At 45.5% G+C, this 18,918-nt stretch overlaps 2 pseudogenes across 1 annotated transcript in view; both read left to right on the forward strand.

Annotated features, from left to right (window-relative positions):
- LOC112864445 (immunoglobulin heavy variable 3-23 pseudogene) overlaps positions 1-18,918 on the forward strand; it is an 82,737-nt pseudogene that overhangs the window by 43,517 nt on the left and 20,302 nt on the right. The gene's annotated exons all lie outside the window — the stretch shown is intronic.
- LOC147579620 (uncharacterized) lies at positions 494-14,398 on the forward strand (annotated as a pseudogene).

Genomic DNA, 18,918 nt, shown 5'->3' on the forward strand with positions numbered 1-18,918 from the left:
TACAAAGCAATGTTTTTCAACACGTACAAAGGCAAAATTGACGTCTACCTCCACATCCCAAGGAAGTAGGAAGCATTGGTCTCCATAATCAGGAAAAGCAGTCGTCCATAGAAAGTGACCCAGCAGTACCACAGGACATGGAATTGGTAGAGAAGTTCAGGGTGTTAAAATTTCATATCCCATATTCACTAGCTGGAGGAAAGATGGAATGTGTTGAATAGAGCCATGTCTCTGGGTCCGAGTCCTTACTATGTCCATGTGAGCACGCTTGAACTGGCTCACCTGCTTCTCCCACATCCACCCTAGCTGAACTGTTGTGCAGGGTCACACAATGCCACACCCTGGGACTGTTACTTAACCCCACAGGTGGATCCCAGGTGTAGGGTGCTGGCCACCCGGTACAGCCCTCTGTTCTGTCAGATGGCCTAGACCTCACTTTGCTGAGGATCCTCCATTTATCCACTCTCACTGGCAAATGTCCCTGAGCAGGGGCATGAGGCTGGCAGAGGGCCAGGTCACCTTGAGGGCGTCCCTCTTGCAGTTTGCTCTCTGGGCAGTGCTGGCCCCTGTCCAGGGTTCTCAAGGTCGTCCCTCATGACGCTACATCTCCTTGAGGTGGTAATTACAAAGAAGGAGCTGCACAATGGCAAGGGCATTCAGATGACTGGTTGGCTGTCCTGTAGCCTGTGTTTTGGGACAAGAGACCCGTTATCCACATGTGGCCAAAGAAACACTTTAGGTATAGACATCTGCTGATGATCACTCAGGATGATCAGGGAGACTTGCAGATGGACTACCCCTCCATGCCTCCAGCCTGTTACTACCTCGGCTACCTGGAGGAGATTCCTCTTTCCATGGTCTCCATGGACATGTGCTATCAGGGCCTTGAAGGTATCATGAAGTTGGATGACCTTGCCTATGAAATCAGACCCCTCAGCGATTCCCAACGGTTTGAACACGTTGTTTCTCAGATAGTGGCAGACACCAATGCAACAGGACCTACTTATAACCTGGGATATAAGGAGGATAGGGACCCCTGTTCCTCAAGCAAATACCAGTGCAGCCCTCAGGATCTCTGGTAAGTTGTAGTCATCCCATCACGGAATTTTGTTCTCAGACCCTAAACAATATACAGTGTGTTCAACCATGTGTCAATCACGTGTCAAAATGTGCCCAATTCTTAATGAGACTAGTTAGCTTAATTGACTCATTGTTTCATGGGATTCATGTAAGTTACTATATTGGTTTCATGATAATTTATAATGAGAGAGATCCAGCTAACATGGGCAAATATGTGTTGCATCAGAGTCCTTTTTTTTTTTTTTTTTTGATACTATGAATCCAAGGGTTTTTGAATTCTTAAACCACATTCATCCTTAGTTGCGATTTGAGATGGATCCCATGAAGTTAATTTCAGTCCAGCTGTATGCAGTATATGCCATCCACAAAGCCCCATCATGATGGGTTATTTAGGCAGACATTATTTACTCATGTCTGTCATAGCAACACATCAGATTGCAAAATATATTGGTTTGTGGGTTGACACTGATGAATATGCTTGCCAGAAAAGGTCCAACTGCATTAGGACCCAATTCCCTTGTATACCTGAAGCTTTCAGTAAGTGTTCCTTCATTCATACACAGTACATAATCAGTGGCAGATTAGGCAAGTGCCTCTTCAACATCTAAATGGTGCATTGAAATAAAAGCCTGACCCACAATCATTTTGGAAACTACTTAGCTGACCCAGGCAAGCATTGTGACTGCAGCTCCTTAGAGCAGTGCTATAGCAATCTATGCTGTATGAGTGATTGTATTTTACCCCTGGGGACAAATGTAATACAGGCAGATGCTATACAAACTGCACCGATTTCGATGCTGGGACACTTGGCAGGCCAATCCAAAATATATGTGATCTTCCAGAGTCCTGCCGGGGTGTCCTTGTCATGCCCTGATGACTTCCGTAGGCAAGATGGAACCCCGTGCACTGAAGAGAGCTACTGCTATCATGGGAACTGCACTGACCGCACTATGCACTGCCAAGAAATCTTTGCAAAAATTCTGGAAAGGTGAAATTGTCTGCTATACCATAAATTAAAAAAGCAGCCGATATAGACACTGCAGAAGACCCCGGGGAATTCAACGCTGAACCTGTTCCCACACAGACGTGCCGTGTGGAAGGCTGCAGTGTAGGAATGTCACACATCTCCCTCAGCTGCAAGAGCATGTTGGATTCCATCCATCTGAGATCCAGGGTTCTATTGTGTGGGGCTGGATTCACATCATAGCACAGGAACAACCGAGATTGGTCATGTGAGTACTGGTACCCCCTATGCTTCTGGAAAGCTCTGTCAGGACACCTACTGCAGTCGCAGTGTGGCTCAGCTGAACTATGACTGTATCCTGGGAAATGCAGTCACAGAGGGTCGTGCAACAATAACAGGAACTGCCATTGACACATAAGCTGGGATCCTCCATGGTGCACTGGACGAGGCACTGGTGGGAGCACAGACAGTGGACCCCTCCAAGAAGAATGCGGCCAGTCAGGCAAACTCATGAATCCCTGTTATATCTCAGAGAAGTTTTTGGTCCCATTTAAGCCATAATAGCTGCATTCCTTGTGGTGTCGCCACAAATGTCAAATTATCAACCCCGAGAAAGTTAAGGGACTGATTGTTGCTGACAACAATCCATAATTAGCCTCCTGACTGCTGAACAACTATAGACAATCCAACTGGTACATGTGTGAAAATACAGTAATGAGGCTGCACAGCTGACATCCACGTGTCCGGGGGTCTGTAGGAGACACAGGGGTCCACAGGCACATCAGGCTCTGACACACATCTCTCATGGCTCACTGACCAGAACGCTGAAATAAAACTTAAAAACTGCATGCTTGTGGCCTCTACATATATATCTAAGCTTCCAAGAGCCCAAACTGAGCCCCAGATTATGTGAAGAGGACCTGAGTCAGCATCTGGGTCTTGAACTGAGGTATATGCTTCCAGAATTAAGAGACGTTCACACAAGCTCTTTCAGGGACAAATTCATGAGTTGTCTCCAAAACTGTGCGGTTGCACACTGAACATTTTCTCATTCTCCAGGTAATCTGTCTTCCCCCAGTCCCAATGTGGGTTCAGGATAATGGAGGGCTACCACCCACCCACACTGCCTGTTCCACACTGGGGTGTCTGTGGGCTGTGAGGGAAGGGGACTGGCATTAGGTTCCACCTAGCACAAGCTGTGCCTCGCTGGAGAGCAAATTTCCAAATGTGGGAGACTGACACCATGAGACTGAATGGAGCACCCAATGAAATGAATCAGAAAGGCAGGCACAAGTGCCTATGGATGACTCTGGCATCCAGTTGGAGCCCGATGAATGTGAACCCCTGCTCTCTTTCTCTTGCCTACCTTTCAGTGAGTTTAACCGTAGATAAGGATCTGCCTAGGATTCCCACTTTGGTTTTCTGAGAGCCTTCTCAAATAACCACACAGAGGTGAGCCTGTGAAAAGTAAGGGACTTCAGCCCCATCCATTCTCAAGTAATCAGGTACTTGCTACCCTGTTTTCTATGTCATGATCACTGGGACTGTGGGAAGGAGACCTGCCCTTCCAAGGTCCTTGTGTACCCTTGCTTCTGGGCCCTGTGAGTCATAAATCCTGTGCCTCCATTTCCTTTGCTGGGGGTGCACTGAAACCGCACCTTGAGTTAGGAGGGCCCCATGCATCTCATGTATCCAAAGCCAGAGCTCAGATGCCTAGGGAGCCGCCTGTCCACCCCCTAAGCAATGGCTCTTGCCTATTCCTTCATCAGGATATAGTCTACATGTTCTTAATTTTGTACAACAGCTGGGGTCCCCAACACATTTGTCCCCAGGGATGGGATTGGGGGCCTAGATGGTGCCCTCCAACAATGTGTTAGCACTGAGAATGGCTCACTCATTCCTCACCCACACATCTCAGCTGCTCTGGGAAGGAGCAGGACCTTGCTGGTGGTCTGTAGCTTTGCTTTGGGCTGATGCCAGGTGTTGCCAGAAACCCCCATCCTAAGTTATCAGTGCCATAAAAGGTCAGACTCCCTGCAGAGACCAACAATCAGGCACCATCCTGGGGTTCCAGAGGTGTGTATTTCCTACTGATCTCCAAGTGAGATATTGCTGGACACCGAAGACCATATCCCTAGATTAGTGTCGAAGAAGACGCCAGCTGCTGGGTCCACTGTGTTGCAACCAGTACCCTGGTGTTGTGTTTGCTTAGCCATGCCTACCTAGTGACAGAGGCAACTCTACCAGGAGCATCATGTCTCCCTGGGCGGAGGACAGGCTGTATTCCTCACTGCTGTTGACAATGGCTCCCTATTTGACAGGTGTTGTGGGGGACACCTTAGTGTGGGAGGCCTCAGCACACGTGTCTGGGAAGAGCTAACTTCTATCCCAGGTCCTCCCTGTCAAGACCACTACACCAACATATCCACGGACCAGGGTGAAAGAGAGAAATGGTGACAGGCACTACACCATCATGAAAATGCAAGGTTTCCTGGAATCATTTGTCCAAAGGGAGGGAGACAAGGACATTGATTGGCTCTAGTGGGTCTTCACAATTGGCTCCAAGCTGTTGCTTTAAGCACTTGACATGGATTGGTCCAAGTGCCCCAGATTCATAAATCACTGAAAAGCTCAAGATATCAATGGCCTGTTTACTTAGAGAAAACCTGCGGAGCTTCCAGTCTTTTCACTGTATCAAATGGCTATCACAATCGCACCGAGGCACTGATCAGGAGACACAGACCATATAAAAAAGGAAGGCTTTGATGAAGAGGCTCTCCAGGGCCCCAGAGCCCACAGAGGTAGGAATAAAGAAGCTCTGATTCTCCGGATTGGATTTTTATGGCACGACAGCACAGGCCCACTGGGAGAGGTCAAGCCCACGTGATGCAATCCAACTCTAAGATAGAATGGGGACAATTCAATGGGTGTGGGTCTTGTTTTTTGTTTTGTTTTCTTTTCTTTTTGCCTTATGTCATGTGCCCATGAGCCCTTGTCCATTTCCACCAGGAGGAGAGGCATTTGACAACAGAATCTAAGGAGTTCTTTTTAAAGGACCACTCTGATCTTAAGCCTTGTGCCAATACAATTCATGGAAATACCAGCTTTAGTGTAGCAGGCATTAGCATGCATGCCATAGTCAGATGTGAAAAGGAGAATTTTCAAGAAGCCCAAGACTTCTTTGCTGCAAATGCTGATGGGATCACCACCTCCATAGATAGGAGCCCACAGGAGGGTCCCAACAGTGCCCCATTCAAGGGGTGGAACTTCAACCCAGATCTCTTGCCCTAGAGATGAGGCCCACACTACTCTTTATGCACAGCTCTGAGAAGAGGGGTCCCTAGTGACTTGATCTCAGGCAGCCTGAACACAAGTCAGAAACTTTGATCAGACTCTTTGGGATCTTCGAGAGAATGCTGTTCCTACCCTTCGGGTGGGTGCCATCACTTCTCTGGACATGACAGCCCTGGTAGTGGGGAGCTGGGATCCCAGTGGGTGGGGAGATGCCAAGGCCCCTGCCTAGGGTCCTGGAGGTTTGTGGAGTAGGTCCTTCCTCCTGGGACAACTGCCTGTATACTTCTGTAATTACCCTGTAGGACACAGACACAGACAACACTTTATTTCTCTCATTGACCCTGAAGCCAAGGTACAGTGCTTCCCAGGAACCCCTCCAAATATAAGTGTGGTGCTCTTTAGCTTACTAGGTATAAAGGGAGGGATAGCAGAAGGGTCTCAACATTGCTTTGATGTCACTATTGGAAGAATCTTTACTGAATCTCTTTTAGCAACGGTGGCCCCCTTGACCCTGCATTGTCTTCTTAATGGTGTGGATGCCCTCACATGCCATCAAGGCCAGTGGGAACAAACCCAGTGCCTGGCTTTCCTGGGGGGAGCTACATATCAGGAGTCTGTAGGACTGCAAATTGCACCCCCCCACACATCCAATTAAGACAGTATACGTACATCAATATTGTGTACAATAGAGGACTGAGTAATTGCACCCCTTACTTCAAGATTTACTGAAGGAGGGGGGACATTAAACACACCATTTCTCCTTTCAGTCTGCCCACTTGATGGGCATTAAAGCCCCCTCTTATCAGGTGGCACTTTACAGTTGACTACTGAAATGTAAATTCCCAGCTGTCCATAAGATGCCTCACATTCCCAAGACTGTCTAGGCAGTTGAAGGTATCTCAAGGGCCACAGGGGAGACTCTGTCATGACTGAGCTAGCCAGTATGTCCCATTCAGCATCGATGACCAAGGAGTCCCAGCCACAGTCTGCTCTCAACCTGTACATCTCTACCCTGCTGCCTTGGGAATTCCTAACAGTCCAAAGAGTGCCAAGATGTTAGCCTGACCAGCACATGTAGAGCCTGTCATGAGTTCCTACTGGTCTGGGCAATTGAGGGTCACTGTCACTGGTCAATTATCATCCATTCCTGAAAGTTTGTGAGACATGGGAGGCCTGCAGCCCTTCAGCAGCTATAAGGTGGGTTTTGTCACCTGACTGAGCTACTCCAGATTTTCGGTCTACTCTCATATGATTTGTGCTGTTAGGCAGCCTTACCTGGAAGTGGCTGAGCTATGCCAGTTGATGCACAGGTAGTCTGAGTGCCAATGAAACATTTTGGGATCTGGAAAGTGTTTGTGCCATGGGGGTTATGCTGGAGCACCTAGTGACCATCTGGCACCAGGTTGCCTTGCTATGTCACCGAGAGAGAGAACCCAGCACCATGAGTGTCTTCATACAAAGGGAAATATTCTCTCCCAATACTTCACCTGAGCAAAGGACCATCCTGAAGCTTCCATCAAAGTTGTTGTCCCAATCAATGCAGTGGAAGGAAAGGCAGACTGACATTGTCGTGCTGGTTGTGGATACCACACCCTTCCATTTGTCCATCCACATGGTGCGTTCACCTGCTTGCATTGGCAGGAAATAACACTACTTTGGGGGCTTACTTGCTATCCTGATGTCAAAAAAACTGACAATCAGACTGATTATTTAATGTAGACGGGACTTGGAAAACCTGTGTAGGGGTCTGTGTCTGACCTGCTGAGATAATTACACAGGTGAATGGGGCAGATGCAGTCTGAACAGACAGTCATAGAGGTTCAGAGGGAGAGCAGGAAATGTAGTCAGTCTTTTAATAGTGGGGGAAAGGGTAGGCTCTATATTAAAAAGTTTTTTTTTTTTCCCCGACAGGAGAGAGCCGGAAAATGAAACTAGGCGGAAATGCAGTTTTTTGATCCATGACCTACTATGTGATGCCATGTGCTTCCGGAGCCTGGGAATTGGCTCTGGGAATCCTTACCAATGGTCATCATGGGGATGGTCATCCACGGTCTTGACAATGGTGATCTGGTACTATTTTGTGCAGCTTGCGTGAATCCAGAAGAATCTTTCCCTAATTCTGATGGCAGTGTAGTCGGTTAGGAGTTCGTCATGAGGTCCACATCAGCGAGGTGGCACTGGGTGCTCTCTGAAGACCTGATGAGCGTCTCATATTCTGTAGAAAGGGTGGCAAGGCTAGACAGTGGCAGAGGCCATGTTCTTATTGTCTGTGGATGATATGACCCAAGTGTACCTGTTAGTTCTTGGACATGGCTATGCATGGCATCAACTTGGTCATATAAGTTATCATGAAGTTCACTCAATCAGTAAAGAAAGGGTTAAGGATTCCTTTCGAAAATACTGTTGCAAAGGGGGTCAGTCCCTGCCTGCTATTTGGAGCATTCCAAATCTCATTAAGGGCCAAGGACAATGATTCTGGATGTTCCAGGCCAGTTTCCAGGCGGATTTTTCCTGAAGGACTTTTGTGTCTAGTTTTTCATGTTCCATATCTGTTCCCCTAACCCACATATCCTCATCGTCCTCTTCTGTGATGATTAAGGATGATGTGGGGTATGAAATTCTAATTATCACCCCCAAGTCTTTGCAAGTACATAGTTTGTCTATGTGCTGAAGTGAGTTCCTTGGTCTGGCTAAATCCATAATGGAATGGCAAATCCAGGAACCATCTCAGGCATTACATTCTTCACCACACTCGTGGCATTGGCAGGTCCAGTCAGACAGCATCAGTCCATCCACCAAACATGTAGCCATTAACCAAAGAGGAAGCCAATTTGTCAAATCCATCTGGAGAGCCCCAGTGGGCAGGGAGGGGCTAGAGGGACTCCCTGGGGCCTGCTGATATTATACAAAACTTGGAGAGATTTACAAGTAGTGCCCTGGGAAATAATTTAGTCAGGGGTTTAGTGGATGCCTGGGAAGAACCCACTGTCTCTCAGTTTCTTAATTATCCCATCTAATGGGGTTGGTGCAAGACCAAAGGAGAGAAGAAAGGGGCCTCAGGAGGCCCACTCAACCCCGATGTACACCCCATCTGATCATTATCTGTCCACCTGTCTTTTCCCATTTGAGGAACTTACATGATAAACAATAGTCCAAGTCAGGGAAAAAGGCAGGCTTCTAAAGTGAAGGAAAGGACAGGGGCCTCTGATCTTGGCTGTGTATTTGACAGCCTTGTGAGCTCTGCCAGTCGCTGGAGAGACAGTGGCAGTCTCCTCATGGTTTGGGCTGGAGAGTGACTGTTAGCAATTTTAGCAGAAAGATCAGTTGCGTATAATAGGGCAGCAATTATAGGCAGGCTGGAAAAATGTCCTCTGTCCTCTGGTACTCATGGCGGCTAGGACCTGTGGGATTTCCAGAGGGTGCCAACAGCCCTGAAGGCTCCAGCGTATGTCTGGAATGCCTGTGAACAGTGGCGGTCTTTCCCTTTGCAGATGTGCAAGCTTGGGAAAACCTGGGAGCCCGGTGGCTTAGACTGATTTTACAGCAGGCAGAGAGGACGCCTGGAGTACTTCTAGTAGGGACACTGGCCTCAGTGGTTCCTATGTTTCCCCACATACAGAAGCCATCACAAAATAGAAGTCAGGGTGGGGCACCTGGGTGGCTCAGTTAGTTAAGCCATGGACCTCAGCTCAGGTCATGATCTCGCAGTTTGTGAGTTCAAGCCCCACATCGGGCTCTGGACTCACAGCTCAGAGCCTGGAGCCTACTTCAGATTTTATGTCTCCCCCTCTCTCTACCCCTCCCCTGCTCACACCCTGTGTCTCTCTGTCTTTCAATAAGAAATAAATGTAAAAGAAAAAAAAAATTTTTTTAAATAGAACTCAGGTTTGACCACCAGATGTCCCAGAAACCATTCCTGTAGCTGAGGGCAATCATGTGGAATGAAGTAGGGTCTCCCCTTTTAAATTTTTTGAATGTTTATTTATTTTTGAGAGAAAGAGTTTGAGTTGGGAGGAGCATAGAGAGAGAGGGACACAGAATCTGAAGCAGGCTCCAGGCTCTGAGCTGACAGCACAGAGCCCATGGCAGGGCTCAAACTCACAAACCGCAAAATCATGACCTGAGCTGAAATAGGACGCCCACCAATTGAGCCACTCAGGTACCCCAGGTCTCCCTTTTTAGGGAGGGAGTGGGATAACCCGATTTAAACTGTTAACATGACACAAGATGATGGAGGGGTTGGTCAGTGGCCAGCTGGTAGGTAGGTGGTGGGCCTGGAAATTACAAAATTGTCAGAGAGGAATACAGAGGTGAGTGGGGATCCTAATGTATCCAGACAGCAGTTGTGGGGGTGCAAGCATGCAGTGGGGCCTGATGGCCCAAGGTCTAATTTTCATGGGAAGAAAGTTATAGGACATATCTGAGAGGCACAGGTTGTCGCAGGATACCTGCAGCCACTGCATTTCCATGGAATGAGAGGTGAAACATGTTATTGATATTCAGACAGCTGAGAGTTTGGGGTGTGCACAGAGCTCATATTAACACTTTAAAGTAGGTTAATGACTCTGAAAGCCACGAAAAGAAATCTGTGGCAGCATCAGGTAGGGGTGAGGGGCTCACAGAGACAGAGCAAAGCATTGAAGTTAGGGGTCCTTGGGAAGCAGTAGCCAGGTTTCCTTAGAAGCTTATGCAACTGCATTTTTGTACCAGTGAGAGGGATGTGAAAAACTGACAAGACACTTTGTGGGGAGTTTTGAAGCACTGTGACATAGTCCTCGTTGGCAGTAGCTGTTTGCAACCGTGGACATTAAGAAGACAGGAGGGTGTATGGCCCTGTCTGGCTAGTGCTTTAGGAGGGTGGCGAGTCTGCAAGGGCTCCCTGATTCCTTTGGTAATAGAGTGACAAGTCAGGGACATACTAAACAAGAGTGCAGCCTTGGGTGAAGGCACAGAATGTAAGTTGGCTTCAAGAACTTGGAGTATAATTGAGCCCAACTTAGTTGCCTTCCCCAAGCATACATGAAAAGAGAACTTGTGAATTAGAGTGCAATGGCATTGACAAGAAAGTTGAGCAGATGTTCATTCCAGTAATGCATGTTCATCACCAGGAATTGAGGCATGAGCGGCAGCCCGGTTAGGGACAAAGATGGGGGGGTGTAATAGATGACAAAAGACTTTATGGTTCCTACATTGTACAAATCAGTAGCTTTGCCTTCTGAATCAAATTCTGTCCTTTCTTTACTCACAAGATCGGGGTGTCACACGGCGAGGAGGTAAAACAAGAACATACTGCGGTAACAAAGTCTATCACAGGGTCAGGTCCTCCCTCTGCAGCAAGACAGGGCATCTGGCTACTGATGGGTGGGGGAAGTTCCTTTCTCAGGCCCCCTGAGCACAGGTTCTGCACTGGGGGCAACCCATCCTCTTGTGCATGTGAGGCCTAGACACTAGTGGGCACATCTTTAAGACTCATCCTCTGAGGAGCACTTTGAATGAAGGTGGGTCTCCATTAGGGAAAGGGGGAAGCTTGAGGTGTGGTCTGATGGCAGGGAAATGAGAACACCTTATTGTCCCTCCTGCACTTTGGATATTAACTCCTTTCAGTATTTTTTATTGTAATGTCTACCCTCCCATAGACTGCCTTCTAGCTCTGCAAATATTTGCTTGCCCCTCTTCTAGTATGGTGTAGTCACCCTTGCCTGCTTTGTTCTCTGTGACTTCGATTTTATATCAAATCAATCATTCTCAAGTGAATGTCATCACGTTTATCTTTCATGTTTTCTTTGAAGGCATTTAGGTTCAAGTGTTCTTCTTAATCCTTCATCCATTTTGAGATTTTTTTGTGTCGACGTATATGTATGAAGCAAGATTATGGCCAAATGTTGTTATTTTGCATGTATATATCAATACTATTTTTTAATTTTTACTTTGTTTTTGAGGGAGAGAGACAGATCATGAGTAGGGAGGCACAGAGATAGAGGCAGAAACAGAATCCAGGCCCTGAGCTGTCAGCAGGAGCCTGATGTGAGGCTCAAACCCACAAACCGTGAGATCATGACCTGAGTGGAAGTGGGATGCTTAACTTACCGAGCCACACAGGTGCCCCTAGTCAACACCATGTTAAAGAGACACTATCCTCCCCCCACTGTGCATTGTTGGAAATCTCGTGGAGGATTTGCTGATTGCATCTGCAAACGTCTACTTCTGGGCTCCGTAATGAGCTCCACTGGTCTAAATGTCTCATTTGATGCCAGCAGCACACTGTTGTGGTTAATGTACCTCTGCAATATCTTGAGAGAGAGAGAAGTGTGATGTCTCCAGGTTCTCTCGACGTCATGATTGTTTTCTTGCTTCCATGTGTTGTGTGCTTTCATATGAATTCTATATTTTTCAGGTTCCTTAAAAAACTCATTGGCATTTTTATTGACATAAAAAGATAAACATAAAAATAACATAAAAAGATAAAGCAGACAGAAAATAGAGACTATCACAAATACAGAAAACAAATCAATTACATAAAAATTTGTATTTGGAAAAGTATGCAAAATTTGAAACAAATCGGTAGCCTGGGGAAATAGGGAAGACTCAAACAAATGCAATCAGAATTGAAAGAGGAGACATAACTGAACTAAAGACATGAAAAGGATCATTAAAGAAAAACTTAGGTATGTATAGGCCAACAATTAGATCACCAGGAACAAATTACACATTTTATGCCATAATGTAGTCCACCAAGACTGTTTCATGGAAAAATACAAAATGAACAAAAGAAAAATTAGTAAGATTTCTCTATCTAAAACCTCACCCTCCAAAAAATCTGCATAGGAGTCCATGGCTTTACTAAAACGTCTACTAAGTATTTAAAGAGGAATTAATGCCAATATTTCTCAAACTATTACAAACCACTGATAAAAAAAAAAAACAGCACTCCCAAATGAAATTTGTAAGGACAGCATTGTTTTCACACCAAAACCAAAAAAGGCACCACAAGAAGGGAAACTACAGGTCACTATCTCAAATGAACATACATGCAAAATTCCTTCACAAAATCTGAGCATACTGAATTCAACAGAACACTGAGAGGATCATACAACATAATCCAGTGTGATTCACTCCAGGGATGCAAGGATCCTTCAACATACACAGATGCATAAATGTGATGTCCTCCATTAACAGAGGGAATAATTGAATCAAAGCCATCATTAATTGATTCAAAAAAACATTAGACAAAATTCAACACATGTTCATCATTTAAAAAGAACCCAATTAAAAAGGAACTTAAGGAAATTACCTCCACATGATCATGGCCACTATGAAAAGCCCACACCTGACAGCATATTGAACGGTAAAATGCTGAAGGCTTTCCTGTCAAATCAGGAGCCAGGCAATGATAACATAAGCATTCCCATGATAACGTGAAGAATACATATGCCACCTCAAACTATGTCATCTTGTCACACTGCTTTTTGGGTGAAAGTCACTTGAGAAATAGTCCAAGTACACTCAGCCTCTCCATCGTCCCTTGACAGCAGGATATAAATCTCCCTCCCGCGTACCAAGAGGGAAGAACCATCCTTAGCACCAGAATAAGGAACACAGGGACAAGAAGGATATGCAAACAAACCTACTTACTTGGTGACTAACATAATACCCCAAACTTAACTCTTGCCAAATCCAATGTTTTGTTGTCTGAAAATCACAAGTGCCACCTGCTTTCTCCTTTCTCTGGGTGTCATATCATTAGGAAGGCCAGGCACTTGCAAAATGAAATTTATTCTCTCCTGTACATATGTCTTGTGTCAATTGAATACTTACACTGGCTAAATCCCAGAAGGAAAGAAGGGAAAAGCTTTCTTCTCCTACAACTGGAGGACGTAACCAGAAAAAAATAGGGAATAAAAAAATAAAAGACATTTAAATCAGTAAGGAGAAAGGAAAATTACTTGTTTGCAGATGACATTGATCTCAAACATAACAAAACCCTAGAGATACCACAAAAAATATTAGAACCAGTTTTTGTAAATGAGGAAAGAGCAGAATGCAAAATGAACAAAAAAAATAAATAAAAATAAACCACCTGTGATACTACACACCAGCATGAAAATACATGCAAAATAAATAACAAAATTATACAAGTGAAAATGGCACAGAATAAAGTATTTTGGGTTAAACTTCAAAAAGTATGTAAAATACTTGTAGAGTGAAAATGATCTATGTTGATGAAAGACCTGTAAAAATGCACACAGGACTGCATTCAAATTGTCACAGCACCATCTACACAAACTAAACTACAAGTGCGTCCCTAACCCTGTTGTTCACTTTTAAAGAATCAAATCTAAGACTGGAGCTTCATATATACGTCAGAGCACATGCAAATGGGGTGCTCTCTATGGTGATACAACCAGCCCATCCCAGACCCTGCAGCAGGGAGAGGAGCCCCAGCCCCGGGAGTCCCAGGTGTTTCCATTCTAGACCAGGACAGAACAGACACCTCACCATGGAGTTTGTGCTTGGCTGGGGGTTCCTGGTTGCTCTTTCAAAAGGTAATTCATGGTGAATGAGAGACACTGAGGATGTGAGTGGATATGAGTGAGACCAGTAGATGTGTGACAGTTTCCTGACCAAGATGTCTTATGTCTGCAGGTGTCCAGTGGGATGTGCAGCTGGTGGAGTCTGGGGGAGACCTGGTACAGCCTGGGGGGTCCCTGAGACTCACCTGTGTGGCCTCTGGATTCACCTTCAGTAGCTATGCAATGAGCTGGGTTTGCCAGGCTTCAGGAAAGAGGCTTCAGTGGGTCTCAGAAATTAGTAGTGGAGGTAGCACATACTACGCAGACTCCGTGAAGGGCCGATTCCCCATCTCCAGAGACAACGCCAAGAACACGCTGTATCTGCAGATGAACAACCTGCGGGCCGAGGACAAGGCCACATATTACTGTGCAAGAGACAGGGTGAGGGGACCTCACTGGGAACCCACACACAAACCTCCCTGCAGGAGGGGATCAGCACCACCAGGGGGCGCACACTATGCACAATTCTCCTTTGTGTTGCCAGGAGTAGGTGAAGATGGAGGTTACAGGCAGGTTTCCTCTCAGGGTCCAGGGCTTCCTGTCCACACAGCAGTTTCTCCAGGGAGCCTCTCTGGACACAGGATTCTGTGTTTACCTATTAGCTGTGTGAATTAGATCATTGTTTTCCTAGGAAACTTACCCTACCATGCACAAAGACACAGTTGTTTGCATTGCTTCCTCCTGTCCCTCAACATCAGTGAATTGCAGATTTCCTGAGGCACAATAGCTGAACATTTACATGAGTCCCAGATGCACTCCCTGTGCAGCCAGGACCACAAGCTCCCACAGCCCCCATTATCTTCACCCAGCCCTTGTCCCAATCAAACAACGTGACACTTCCTTCATGGCACTTTGCTACTCAGACTTTAAATGAGCTACAGCTTTATTCAATTCCTCTAAACAAGAGATAAATCATCTCCATGTATGAGTCAGGATTCCCTTGAGCAACAGAACCCAAAGCACATTGTTTTCCATGACAAAATACGTTGAGAAGTCCCATGATCTACTGTCACAAGTTGGGGAGCCAGGAAAACCAGTGGTATAATTCTCGCCCGATTCTGAACTAGTGTCTAGTCTCAGAACCTGCAGAGCCTATGCTGTAACTCTAAGAACAAGGGCAGGAGGATACCAATGATCCAGTCAAGATGGATGCAGTTAAGATGACACATAAAGGTAATCACGACAAGTCAACCTGCTGTAAATGTCGAGTTCAAAAACTGAAGACTTAGAAGTCCATGCCATCACTGGGGTGGACCCTGGTGGACATAGCAGTGCTCTTGTGGAGAAGGAGCCCCAAGGCCCATATGGACTCCTGTGGTTTGAGGATCCCCTGGGTCATATCGGGTGAGACAGTTACCTTCTTGGAGTGCATTTGGGAGACAGGGCATTGCCCCTCATGGGGCAGGAGAGCTGACAGGCACCATTGCACTGCCCTGGTCATTAGCATAGGAGCCTCTGCTGAGAGCAGCTAACTGAACGCTCCCTTCTTGTTCTTCCTCACCATGAACTCCAAGCTCCTAGTGTTCATGCAACTGCCCTTCTGGGATAACCAGCTCCAACCACATCACAGCAAGACACTGTCCCAGAGGATCAGTGGGGTCCCTGTCGCATTGAGTTCATACAATTTGGTGTACTCACACCCAGCTAGAGCTCCTGAGATAAAACATAAGAGCCCTGAGCTGCCAGGTGTGAAAATGGATTGGACAAAGGCAGGGTGAAGGCCGGATTCTGAAGGAAGCCTGGGACCCATGAGTACAGATTGTTCTATGTGAGGGATTCCTGAACAGGGGTGGCTGCAAACTCCAACTGCAGGGACTAGAGAAGGAGTTGATGCCAATATTTCCTCCCACCAATTATCATGGACAGAATTCAGTGAGCATCACAACACCCCCCAGTAGATACTGAGCCACTGACACCAAGCTATACCCACCTTTCCTTCCTCACGTGCTTCCTTTCTAGGGTAAGAGTGCCTAGAACCCAGACCACCATTGCACCCTTCCTTCCAAAAACCACCATATACCCCCACAGGCACCAAGTCTACTGACCATATAGTGAGGCATAGCTTCACCTCTAGGGGAAATAGGAATTAGCCTCTTTTAATAAGGAGACCAAACTCACCTAGTTAAAACTCACAACACTATGGACAAAGTTGAAAAACTCTCCCCTGGAGTCCTGCAAGGAGACCTGCAAGGAGAACTCTGCAGAGGACTGACCTCAGGGACAGAGCAGCCAATACATGACAGCACAGTGCACACAGCACATGCAAGAAATGCTTCCAGAATGTCAGGTTGTCAACAGTATGTAAACATTTCTCAAAAAAGACACTACTCTAGAAGCAGAAAACATAACAGGATTTTCCTAAAACACTTAAGAAAGAGGAGACATGGACATACAGAGTGATGGAGGAAATCATTCCAAAGAAAAAACCATAAAAGGACATTGCCAGGGATATAATTAAAACACATATAAATAATAAGCCTCAAACTGAAATTAATACCTACCATAAGGAAACTGAACTTTTAAAAACTATCAGAAGGATACTGGCTATGCTTGAGAAAGCCTAGAAGACATGAGAATACGCTGACTACAGATGGAAAAGACCTAAAACACAGTCAGGCTGAAATTTTTAAAATGCTGTGACCAAGATGTGAACCTGATTCAATATAATGAACTCAAGGCAGAAAGAAGCAGATGAATGAGTAAATGACATGGAAGCTAAAATTTTGTGAGAAATGAAGCAGGAAAGAAGAGGAAAATTAAAATATTGCATCACAAACGTATACATGGGGAATCAGCAACTCCATAAAGTGTAATAAAATTCTTGTCAAAGGAGTCCCAGAAGAAGAAGACAGGGAGAAAAAATGGGAGAAGTTTGTCTGAGTGCATTAGAGTGGAAAATCTCCACTAAATGGTGAAGGAAACAGACGTCCACATCTATGAGTCACAGAGAACTCCCATTAAAATTAGAAAAAAAAAGCAGGCCGACTCTGAGACATAACATAGTAAGATTCACAAAATACACAGATTAAAAAAACCCTATAAGCATGAAGACAGAAGAGTTTGCTAATGAATATGGGAAGATAAAAAAAGATTATGGCAGAAGTATCCACAGAAACCTGCAGGAAAGAAGGGAGTGGCATAATATCCTCAAATGTTCCATTGAAAATTAGGCAGTCAATGGGGGAGGAGACAAGATGGCAGAACAACGTGGAAGATTTTTGTGTGTCTCGCGTCCATGAAATACAGCCAGACCAACAATAAACCATCCCACACACCTAGAAAACTGATTGAGGATTAGCACGACAATCTGCACAACCTGAACCACAGAATTCAACAAGTACGTGGTGTGGAGAGGGGACCTTGGGGAGCAAGAAGCTGCAGGAAGGGAGGTGCTTTTGCAGGCAGAGAGACGACGGAGACTGGGGAGTGGGGGAGAATAAAGGAAAAGCACCCCTCCCAAAAAGCAGCTGGAGAGAAAGTGGAAAATTGGAAACAGCCACAGGGACTAAACTAAAAAGGGAGAAAGGAGAGTATGTAAATTCCACTAAGACTGTAAACAAGGGGAGTGCAAAGGCTGCAACTCCACAGCTCGATACCTGGAGGTGCTCTGGTGGGAAGGGAGAATCCCAGGAACAGAATGGGGTCCGGGATGTTCTCAGGCCACACCAGGAGAGGCAGTTGCACTGCTGGAAGGACATTGGGGGGAGATTGCCAAAGCCATCTGGTCCCAGCAGACCCCGGAAAACGGCCACATTTGCTGGTGTTGGAACAAGGTCGTTTAGGGTGAAGCCTGATGCCAGACGTGTGTTGTGATTTTCCATAATCCATGAAACGCTGCTGCTACACTCTCTCGCGAACTTTTTCTGGGGCAGGCTGGCACCTGGCCACAGTCTCGGGGCACCAACAACAGCAGGGTCCAGCAAGCATTCCTACTGCAGCCGATATTCCGCCATTGCTCATTCGGCCATTGCTTGGTGAGACCCTCCCACAGAGGGGCAGAACAGGCCAAACACGCAGTCCCTTGGACGTAAGGGACCGGGGAAAACAGCCGCATCTGTGACAAAACTTGGGAGAGAGGTGCGGCCTGGGGCCTGGTCATGGAGAGTGAAGGATCGGGGAGTGGACAAGGGCTGAAGACAGAGGATGGGTGTGCAATTGCTGATCCAGGAGAACAGACTGGGTACCTGGGTGGCACCATTTTCACCTCTCCTGCGCATGTGCATTCGCATCTACAAGCACCGCAACAATCCACCCCAGGAGCCTAAAAGCGCCATCTAGTGGAGAGTGGAGCCATTACACTGAGCCCCGCCCAACTGGGCCAACAGGGCTCTTCAGGAGCACAAGTCTCACTGCCGCTTACTTTATGGACTATAAAGAGCTATATAGACTGACATCTAGGGGATAAGGAAGTAATTTCAGTCCTACTTCAATCTGTTAGCCAGTTCATCTAGTCAATTTTCTTTCTTTTCTTCTTTTTCTCTTTTACACTTCTTTTCTTTTTCTTCAATGCAGAAACAGAAAAAAATATTTTTATTATCAATTATTATTAAAAATATTTTTCATTCATTTTTATTACTATATTTTTTACATTTCTGTATTTTTTTCAAATTCTATTTTACTTCCATCATTTTATTTCACTCTACCTCAGTGTATTCCCGTTTTCAAATTTCCACTTTCCTTTTTATTTTTTTTATTTATTTTTCTCTTCTTCGTTTCTGTAGTTTTTCTGGAATGCAGAATCAGAGAAACTTCATTTTACTTTCAATTTCTATTAAAAATATTTTTCTTTAATTTTTTTACTATATTGATTGCTTTTATGTAAATTTTTTCAAATTCTATTTTACTTCCATCATTTTATTTTAGTCTACTAAGGTGTATTCCCTTTTTGAATTTTCAAATGATTTCCTTTTTATCCTTTTTGTACCTTTTTTCTCTTTTTTGTTTCCTCTCTTTTTTCTACAATACAGAAAAAGAAAAAAATCACATTTATTTTTAATTTTTATTAAAAAT

Source organism: Puma concolor, chromosome B3, assembly GCF_028749965.1.
Source record: "Puma concolor isolate L17-30 chromosome B3, mPumCon1.1.hap2, whole genome shotgun sequence".
Classification (NCBI taxonomy): domain Eukaryota; kingdom Metazoa; phylum Chordata; class Mammalia; order Carnivora; family Felidae; genus Puma; species Puma concolor.